Genomic DNA, 9,964 nt, shown 5'->3' on the forward strand with positions numbered 1-9,964 from the left:
GATGGAGGGTAGGGCTGGCGATCGGCTGGCGGGGGGGGGGGGCGGCGGGGGAGGACGGGACCTGTCAAGGGGTGCCGAGAGCCCCAGAGACCACATGGTGGGGCTGCCTCCCGGGTGTGGACCCTTTCGCCAGTCTCAAGTGACGGTCTCCTACCAGAGTGTGTGTCTGTCGCGGTCGCGTGGTCCCGCCCTACTAGGGGAGCAGCTGTGAAAGCTGCAAGGCTGGTTTGGGTTTCGCTCTAACAATTACACAGATGCTGAGCACCTGCTTGGAGGAAGCCAGGCGCCACGGGAAATCCCAGCACTCCAAGTAGGGGTGCCAGATGAACTACAGGACGCCCAGTTACGTTTGAATTTCAGATAAACAACGAATAATTTTTAGGGTAAATGTCGTGAATATTTCATGGGACATACTTAAAACTAAAAAAAAGTTATTTGTTGTTTATCTGAAATTCAAATATAACTGGGCGTCCTACATTCTGATTTGCTAAATCTGGCAACCCTAAGACTTATTGATCTACCCGAGTTAATTACATTAGTTAATTATTTCCTTCATTCATCCTTTAGTATGTGAAGGCTAGACATAACTAATTTGGCCAGTATCCTCCCTTCTCATCTCATGGGTGGTTTTTTAACTTCAATATGAAGCAAGAAGTGACAGTGTATCAACTGTGTTCAGAAAACAGCTGATGGCCTTGAAACACGGATGTGGTTTCAATATGCATGCATAGGAGTTATTTCAGATAGCAAAAACTAAACTATGACAGGAAGAAAGCCCATCAGGTTACCATTAACTGTTTAGTTTAAGTTCAGAACATCAACTCTAAAATCACTGACTTGAAAAAATAAATATCAATAAGAATTGAATCATTTTTAAAAATTCATTTTTAAGCATGATGGAATCATTTCTCTTCATATCAACTAAAATTTCATTCTTTGTGCATCTTACTACATATTGTAGAACAGGTTGTAGACAACAGTCCTAAAAAAATTTGTCTAAACTTTATTTAGGGGCATAATCAGCTAAAAGTAGAGCACAACTCTTGCAATTTCATCCAGCCTGAAAAATGGGGAGAGGAGTGAATTTTTCTGTTCTTGAAAGAGTTCTAGGACATTCTTATTTCTTTTAATTTGAAGTAGACCAAAAGTATTATAAATAGACTGGAACATAATATAAATCCTGCCTATTCCTCCCCACCCAGGAAACCTCAAAATCTCACAATCTTTCATACTCTGTCTTGAGAAATAATGTCCTTTTTTTGAGCCAAGGGTGAATAGCTTATCCTTTAAATCTAAGACCCCTTTTCATCTGAGGTCTCAAAGGGACATTGCTGCTGCTTATAGCCTTGAAATTCAGCAGGATAAATGCTGTAGGAAGGCTCCTCCTTGTATCATAGATTGAGAGATGGAAACCTGGGGGAGGGCATATGTACTCAAGGTCACATTCTGAGTCCTCAGCAGTTCTGCTTTGTGAACACAGCCCTTCTGATTCAATCTTTAGCATTCAGTAAACAACCGGTGATGTGCAGTTAACTTTTTCCACTGAAGCATTTCAAGATGGATATGTGTGCCCAGGATAACATTTGAAGTAATGACCCATGTGTTAGCTTAAAAGAAACCTCCTCCCCCATTCTCGGCACACCTCTCCTCCCAGGCCAAATCGCCCAGACTCCAGCCATCTACTGCCCTGAGGGGAAGACTCTTGGAAAAGAACCAGAAAACAAAAATGTCAAATTCCTGCTTCTTGAGTTCCAAAAGGAGAGGGCCAGATAGAAGACTTGAAGAAACACATAATACAGTTTGCTTCTCTAACTCTGTTCTGAGTGATCCCAGAGAGACCATGGTGAGATGGTCTGGTCCCTGTAAATCAGCCATCAGGGAGCCCTGTGGAGCCCTGCTCAATGAAAATTAAGGATTTTTTTTTCCAAAAGACACAATATGCAGAATGGAAAAGTGGGTGTGAGCTGAACCCTGTGTAAATAACCTGAGATTTTACATACCATTTGAAGAGGGAATGGGGAAAAAAGCTTCTTTTCATACGGTTCAGCTCCAAGCTAGCAGGACCCAGTTGACAGAGCACCTTGGAAAAGGAAATCTGAATAAAGTATGGATTCTAGTCAATAATAACGTATTAATATCACTATTGGTTCATTAACAACGACAAATTGCCCTACTAATGTAAGCTGTTGATAATAAGGAAAACTGAGTGTGAGGTATATGTAATATCTTCTCAGTTCTTCTCAATCTAAAGTGTTCTGAAAAATAAAGCAAATTTTTAAAACCCATAAAGTGAAAATACAAGTCCCCAAATGGGAAAAGATCAATTATATCCAGAAAGTGGAAATTGCTCCTACAAATCAGTAAGATAGAGACAACCTGATGGAAAAATGGGCAACTGACTTGAATAGATACTTTACAGAAGAAAAAAAACAAAAGACCAGCCACTATATAAAAACATGCTCAACTGCGTTAATAGCTCAGTTCAGTTCAGTTCAGTTGCTCAGTCGTGTCCGACTCCTTGTGACCCCATGAATCGCAGCACGCCAGGCCTCCCTGTCCATCACCAACTCCCGGAGTTCACTCAGACCCACGTCCATCGAGTCAGTGATGCCATCCAGCCATCTCATCCTCTGTCGTCCCCTTCTCCTCCTGCCCCCAATCCCTCCCAGCATCAGTCTTTTCCAATGAGTCAACTCTTCGCATGAGGTGGCCAAAGTACTGGAGTTTCACCTTTAGCATCATTCCTTCCAAAGAAATCCCAGGGCTGATCTCCTTCAGAATGGACTGGTTGGATCTCCTTGCAGTCCAAGGGACTCTCAAGAGTCTTCTCCAACACCACAGTTCCAAAGCATCAATTCTTCGGCTCTCAACATTCTTCACAGTCCAACTCTCACATCCATACATGACCACAGGAAAAACCATAGCCTTGACTAGACGGACCTTAGTTGGCAAAGTAATGTCTCTGCTTTTGAATATGCTATCTAGGTTGGTCATAACTTTTCTTCCAAGGAGTAAGCGTCTTTTAATTTCATGGCTGCAATCACCATCTGCAGTGCATTAATAGGGAAATGCAAATTTGAAACCATGAGATACCAACACACCACTTGACTGGCAAAAGTTTAGAAGTCTGACCATGCCAAGTGTAGGCAAGGATGTGAATCAACTGAAACTCTCATAACATGGGGGTGGAAGTATAAACTGGAACAACAGTTTTTGAAAACATTGCCTTGTTTATTAAAGCTGAAGAAATACCAGACTTATGACCCAGCAGTTCCATTCCTTAGAATAAATACTACAGGACATATTAATAATAAATTATGGTATATTGATTAAATAAATTGTGGTATATATTTCATACAATGGGATACTATATCATAATGAAACTGAATAAATATAACTAACATTATGTATTATATATCACATTTATACTATATAAAAATAAGAAATGAACAGTTTGACTCCATTTATACAAAGTTCAAAATCAGGCAAAAAGAAAGTATACTATATGGATGCAGCATAGATGGTCAAAGTATAAAGAAAAGCAAGGAAATGATTGCCATAAAAATGCCATACAAGTTACCTACAGGGTGGTAGAGAGGGGGATATGTCTAGAAAGGACATGCAGGACTTTCCTGGCAATCCAGCAGTTAAGACTCTGCACTTCCCATGCAGGGGGTGTGGGTTTGATCCCTCATTGGGAAGCTAAGGTCCCATATGCTGTGCAGTGTGGCCAAGAAATTTAAAAAAATATATTTTAAAGGGACATGCAGAAGGATTGGGGCAGGTTGGTCATTTCATGATGACCTAGGTGGATATTGTTACACTAGTGTTAGCTTCATTATTATCGATATTTTGAACACTGATGTTGTATGTTTGTGTCATATTTGACAATAAAAAACGTTTTAAAAATCTAGTTTGCTTCTTGGAATCTTGAGGAGCTGTATCTCCCTTTGACTTGGTAGGAATTATTTGTATTCGATTTCAGCTTATGTTTGGAGATTCTTGTGTTTACAAAACACGTCTTCAGTGAGGGTGGAAGTTTCCAAAGAAAGGCCAGAGTTGTGGTTGGCATGTTTACGGCTGTCTTAACAAGAGATCTTAAGAGATGGTATCTACTATGGGAATTCACTACAGGGCAAAATCCAGGCTTCAGCTTCCCAGTCTGAGAACCCCAGTTTTGTCAGTGTCCCATGACATTGACCCCAAACAATAAAGTTGTAGGTTCTTAATGGTGCAAATACCATTTTGACGTATATAAGTACATGGTAGTCTGCATATTCATGACAACCTGGTCAGCGTATTCTCTCCAAAAATGCAAGTGACATAGGAATCCTAGTTACCCAAAATCAACTTGGTGAGTATTCAACCACAGCAAATATTTAACGCATGAGGTTCTATGTACCCACCTCCATAGACAGAACACACCTGCTGGGAAAACTGGAAGTTTGTACTCAGATTGACGGGTACTATAATAAGCCCCCTTTGGGGGATGACTGTACAGACCACCCCTCTCCATTCGTGAGAACTTCCCACTCCCTTCCATGGTTTCCGCCGTATTTGTTTTCCTGATTAAACTCTGAGACAGAGTGCAATCTTATTTCCAAGTTTCATCTCATTGAGCCACTGGTTACTGACTTCCGTGGCTTTGCATTAGTTCTCTCCACCCGCCCCCCACCCCCCCACACACCGCCATGAAAAACCTAATCAAAAGCACCATGTTGGGACTTCCCTGGTAGCGCAGTGGATAAGAATCTGTCTGCCAATGCAGGGGACACAGGTTCAATCCTTGGTCTGGGAAGATTTCACATGCCACAGAGAAACCAAGCCTGTGCGCCACAACTCTAGAGCCCGGGAGCTGCAACTACTGAGGCTGTGCCCCACAACAAAGAGTAACCCCCACTCTCCATAACTAGAGAAAGTCTGCACAAAGCAACAAAGACCCAGTGGAGCAAAAAAATGCACCATGTCCTCTGAATCTATGATGACAGAAACCATAATGTTCCTTATCTGAGGGTGAGGGAGGTAGACTGAGAAGGGGCACAAGGGAACTTTCTGGGGTGATGGAAATGTTCTGTATGTTGATCTGGACAGTGGTTACATGGGAGATATGCATAGATGAGAATACCACAAGCTGTTCACTTCAGACTCGTGCATTTTATGGTATGTAAATTACACCTACAGTATTTTAAGAGTATTCTCAGATTGCACCTAGTGGATGAGCATATTTAAAATAAATAGAAATTGCTTAATTTGTTCATTCACTCGTTCATTCATATATCCAGCGTTGGATGTTTGCAGTGTGCTCCATGAACTTGGAGCTGAACCCTGTGTAAATAACCTGAGACTTCACATCCCATTTGAAGGGGGAAAGGGGAAAAAGCTTCTTTTCATATGGCTCAGCTCCAACATAGCAGGATCTAGTTGACGGAGCACTTTGGAAACACTCGACATTGGATATATGAGAACTTGCTGGTGGTACAGTGGGTAGGAATCCAATACAGGGGAGATGGGTTCGATCCCTGGTCTGGGAAGATTCCACGTGCTACAGAGCAACTAAGCCCAACTAAGCTCCGGAGTGCCACAAGCACGGAGTCTGTGTGCTGCAATGTTGAAGCCTGGGTGCCTAGAGCCCCTGCTCTGCAACAAGAGAAGCCACTGCAATGAGAAGCCTGCGCACAGCAAGGAAGAGCAGCCCTGTCTCACCTCAACTATAGAAGGCCCTCATGTAGCAACGAAGACCCAGTACAACCAATAAATAAATAGTTAAAAATTGGATATATGAATGAATGAATGGGTGAACAGCTTAACAAATGATGCCTTCTATTCACACACAAAGTATTGGAGAGAATCTTCTGCTAGTGAAGTGATCACAGCAAGTTCAATTTCCAGATAATCACATAGGTGAGGCCATACTTTGGCCACAACTGTTTTCAAGAGAGTTTCTGAAGCTGACAGGAGCTGGCTGGAATGCTGGGTCACCTGATAAGGCCCCTGGTCCTCTATATCCCCCACTGATTCCCTTTCTATCTTTTCTGCCATCCTCATTCTGCTTTGGACCCATAGATTACCCCTCACTCTTTCTCTTCACCATACCCTGGTTCCCTTGCCTCTCAGGCCTTCTCTTGGAACTACTGGGCAAAACCCAGATCCCAGAATCATGTGACTGCCTGCCTTCTCTTCCTATAATGGGTTGCTGATTGCAGCTGTGGAACTTTCCCTACCCTGGGGACTGGCACTCAGCTGGGCCCCCAAACCTACCTGATCATCCTTCCTCCAGACCTAGTCACTGCCTCGTCTCTCCCTCCCCGGCCCCTACAACTATTGAAAGTGAAAGTGAAGTCGCTCAGTCGTGTCCGACTCTTTGCGACCCGTGGACTGTAGCCCACCAGGCTCCTCCGTCCATGGGAAGCTTCCAGCAAGTCTTCAAGCCCCCACCCTTTGGGAGACCACACTCCTAGCTCCAGGGCTTCCCTGGTGGCTCAGATGGTGAAGAATCTGCCTGCCATATGGGAAGACCTGGGTTTGATCCCTGGGTAGGGAAGATCCCCTCGGTGGGGAAGAGCCTCTGGAGAAGGGCATGGCAACCCACTCCAGTATTCTTGCCTGGAGAATTCCATGGACAGAGAAGACTGGTGGACTACAGTCCATGGGGTCACAAAGAGTTGGATGCGACTGGGCAACTAACACTTTCACTCCTACCTAGCTCCAGCCTGCTGTTGGGCATCCATCCTGCTGCCCATAAGGGGAAAGAGTCTAGACTCAGGAGTGTGCATTGGTCATTACTGATCAATTACCAGCATCAGGAAAAGCAACTGTGCTCTCTCTTCTTCCATCACCTCTGGCAGCTACTTCCCCTTCCTTATGAATGTGGTGAGTTATGAATGAAAAATCTCTAGTCTCCAGATACTTCCTTCAACCTCAGAGGGTGACACCAGGAACCCTGCACAAGCAGCCTGCAGGGGTGCCTTGCACTGACCTGCTCTGGGTCGTTAGTGATAGCCCAGAGGGGAACATGGGAGCCTGGCTTTGCACTGTCATTGCCCTCAGGCATGCACCACCCCACTCCCACCCACATCTTGAGTGTCCCGAGTTCCAGTGCACGCTGGGCGGGGTTCCCAGGGCTGAGGAGAGGAGGGCAGATTGGACTCACCCTCATGTTTCTAACTCACCTGGTGTTCAGACTCCTGGGCTGGCCTTCGCTCCCTCTTTTGTTCACTGTTGGACTGTCTCTTGGGGCCCCATTCCGCCTTCCAGTTACAGAAGGTTGGTTTGCTTGTTTGAGGACATTTTAAATTTGAGAACAGGATTTCCCTGGTGGTCCAGTGGTTAAGAATTCACCTGCCAATGGAGGGGACACGAGTCCAATCCCTGATCCAGCAAGATTCCACATGCTGCGGGGCAACTAAACCTGTGAGCTACAACTACTAAAGCCTGTGCTCTGTAGAGACCATGCTTCGCAACAAGAGAAGCCACCAGAATGAGAAGCCTGTGCACTGCAACTACAGAAGTAGCCCCCACTTGCCACAACTAGAGAAAGCCTGAGCGCAGCCACAAAGACCCAGCACAGCCAAAGATAATTTATTTTAAAACTTGACAATAGTTTGAGGTGTCCTGAAAAGTAGCAAAGACAGTACATACAGAGATTTCCCACATACCGCATACCCAGTTTCCCCTGTTGTTAACCTCTTATGTTACTTTGGTGTATATTTGTCACAACTAATGAGCCAACATTAACACATTATGATGAACCAAAGTCCAATCCAACTGGAGTTTTGAGTTATTTCCTTCCAACCTCTCCTCCTGAATTTACCTGAGGACCTGCCCCCACACCACTCCTGTGCAGCCGCAGTGCTCTCTCCCTCAACCAGCCACTGAGCCTGGAACCGGAAGCCCCAGTGACCTGTAGTTCTGACCTGTACTTGTATCTGGAGCTATCACAGTGTCTCTCCTGCAACCTTCCCTCCGGACTCATGTTAAATTTATTTGTACCAAGTTTTATCAAACTGGAATGCTTCCATACATATCGGGCTTGATCAGAAGCAATTTAGTTGCAAGTGATTGTAACAAAAACAGAGGGTCTCTATTGGCAGGATCTAAGGATGAGTGACTGAGTTTAATATGTAATCCCTGGTGGCTTCCCTGATAGCTCAGTTGATAAAGAATGCAGGAGACCCCAGTTCAATTCCTGGGTCGGGAAAATCCCCTGGAGAAGGGATAGGCTACCCACTCCAGTATTATTGGGCTTCCCTTGTGGCTCAGTTGGTAAAGAATCTGCCTGCAATGCAGGAGACCCCGGTTTGATTCCTGGGTTGAGAAGATCCCCTGGAGATGGGAAAGGCAACCCACTCCAGTATCCTGGCCTAGAGAATTCCATGGACTATACAGTCTGTGGAGTCACAAAGAGTTGGATAAGACTAAGCGACTTTCACTTTCACTGGTGCATTAGTGGTAAAGAATCCACCTGCCAATACAGGGCGGGTTTAATCCCTTGGTTGGGAGGAGGGCAGGGCAACCCACTCCAGTTTTCTTGCCTGGAGAATCCCCATTTACAGAGGAGCCTGGCGGGCTGCAGTCCATTGGGTCGCAAAAGAGTCGGACATGAGTGAGTGACTAAACAAACCCAAAAGATAGGGTCTATAACAACAGTGTTGGATAGAGAGAGCGCTCCTGTTATCCGACTGCCTGTGTGACGTTAGATGAGTGACTTTTCTGTTTAGGGCCCAGTTTCCCCATCTGTAAATATGGATAATCGTGATGTTCACCTCATAGATCATGCGAGGATTAAAGTTAATACGCAGAGCCCTTTCCTCAGCAGCCGCTAAAGTACGCAGTCATAAGGAAGCTAAGGCCCGGTTGGGGTGAGACCTTCACTTTATCTGGGCGACTAGCACCGCGCCCAATAGCCCCCACCTAGCACTCGCCCCGCATCATGGCCTCCTTCTCAGAGCTTGCTTGCATCTACTCAGCCCTCATCCTGCACAATGATGAGGTGACAGTCACAGAGTGTAAGAACAATGCCCTCATTAAAGCAGCTGGTGTAAACGTCAAACCTTCCTGGCCAGGCTTGTTTGCAGAGGTTTTGGCCAATGTCAACGATGGGAGCCTCGTCTGCAACATGGGGGCTGGTGGACTTGTCCCAGCAGCTGGTGCTGAACCCGCAGGAGGTCCTGTCCCCTCCACCACTGCTGCCCCAGCTAAAGAGAAGAAAGTAGAAGCAAAAAAAGAAGAATCTGAAGAGTCTGATGATGACATGGGCTTTGGTCTTTTTGACTAAACTGCTTTAGTAACAGGTTTAAAATAAAAAGCTGAGCTCTTTAAAGATAAATAAAAAATGAAGTGATCACACATAGAGCACCTAGAACACTGCTTGACATGTGAGTGGTCAGTCACCCTTAGTCATAATAATAAAGGTGATGGTAATGATGGTTATAAGTGTGTCTCAAGGAAGAACGAAGGAAGAGCATCAGGAACAAGACAAATATAGGAAAGGAGGGTCCTGATTTGAGGCTATGGGGTCTCTCTCTTTCCTGCTTTTCCCTGAGTGTTTGATTCTTTTTTCTGTCTTCCACAGGTTGGAGCACAATGTACAGACTGAAGCCGAAGTTCCTAGTGTTCTCAAGCTAGGAGGCTCCATGGGGGTATTCGTGTTATAAATTTCCGGAAGAGAAACAGAAGCCTCGCCAGGGTCAGAAAGCCTCCAGGGGTCCTGTCCCTGGTGGTATGTGTGGGTGCGTGTGGAACCAATGGATTCCTAGGGCTTCCCCTCCCAGACTGAGGAAGTGGCTGCTGCTACTGCTGCTAACTCACTTCAGTCGTGTCCGACTCTGTGCGACCCCAGAGACGGCAGCCCACCAGGCTCCCCCGTCCCTGGGATTCTCCAGGCAAGAACACTGGAGTGGGTTGCCATTTCCTTCTCCAATGCATGAAAGTGAGAAGTGAAAGGGAAGTCGCTCAGTCGTGTCCT

General features: G+C 45.3%; 1 pseudogene; it reads left to right on the plus strand.

Annotated features, from left to right (window-relative positions):
• Positions 1 to 8,929: 8,929 nt before the first annotated feature.
• On the plus strand, positions 8,930 to 9,274 carry LOC138072003 (large ribosomal subunit protein P1-like; annotated as a pseudogene).
• The last annotated feature ends 690 nt before the right edge of the window (positions 9,275 to 9,964 follow it).

The sequence above is a fragment of the Capricornis sumatraensis genome, chromosome X (assembly GCF_032405125.1).
Source record: "Capricornis sumatraensis isolate serow.1 chromosome X, serow.2, whole genome shotgun sequence".
In the NCBI taxonomy this organism is placed as follows: Eukaryota; Metazoa; Chordata; class Mammalia; order Artiodactyla; family Bovidae; genus Capricornis; species Capricornis sumatraensis.